The following is a 1000-nucleotide window of genomic DNA, read 5'->3' as shown; positions in this document are numbered from 1 at the left end:
GCCTGCCTCTGCCTCCCGAGTGCTGGGATTAAAGGCGTGCGCCACCAACGCCCGGCTTAGATATTATACTTTTATAAGTATAATTTAAGATTATATTAGCTTTAAGTCATTCATAGTCTCCAGCCACTGTAATTCATTCAGTCCTAGTGAAGTTAACCCTAGTCCCCAAATATGTATTTAGTAACAGACATGCATGGTTTCTGGCTCCAAAATACAGCAACAATCCGTGCTTATTGGTTATACCTGATTTTCTTTCTTCTTCTGCAAGAACTAAAGGATGGGGAAAAAAAGTCCTGAATGATTGGGCATAGAAAAGTGTGGCAGAAGATTTTCAAGATTTGGAGATTTTTTGTAGTGTAGGATAATATGGAAAGTTAGCCACAGTTTGGACACAGCTTTCTTCTAGCAGGGACAAAACAGTTTGTCCTCAAACAGGCAAGACATAGAGCATCATAAACATAAGCATGCTTTGGCCTCTCATATTTCAGCATCTTCTGAATTGTTGATATTTATGTCACACAGAGACATGAAGTGACTCCAAAGGGTAGAAATGACATTAGTATCGTGTGTCTGTTAGATTTATTAGAGTTCACAGTGACCCCTTTACCAGCTCTGATTCCCTGTGGGCCATGCATGGCATGGAGTAGGGTATAAGGAAATCCCAGTGTCCAGAAAGAGGAGCCAAGAGGCCGACTATCAAGACAAGGAAAAGCCATTTGAAGGTCATCAGTCAGATCATGAACAGCTAAGTATATCAGAGCCAGAGGAGCAACAGGCAGTGATGATATAGAGGAAAAGCAGCCTTCAAATAAAGGCTATGAGAAATGATGATGGACAGTGGTGGCGCACACCTTTGATCCCAGCACTCGGGAAGCAGAGGCAAGCAGATCTCTGTGAGCTTGAGGCAAGCCTGGTCTACAGAGTTAGTTCCAGAACAACTAGGACTGTTGCAACAGAGAAACTCTGTCTGGAAAAAAAAAAAAAAGCAAAACAAAGAGAA

This window comes from Microtus ochrogaster, chromosome 24, assembly GCF_000317375.1.
Source record: "Microtus ochrogaster isolate Prairie Vole_2 chromosome 24, MicOch1.0, whole genome shotgun sequence".
In the NCBI taxonomy this organism is placed as follows: Eukaryota; Metazoa; Chordata; class Mammalia; order Rodentia; family Cricetidae; genus Microtus; species Microtus ochrogaster.
This window is presented reverse-complemented; position numbering follows the sequence as displayed.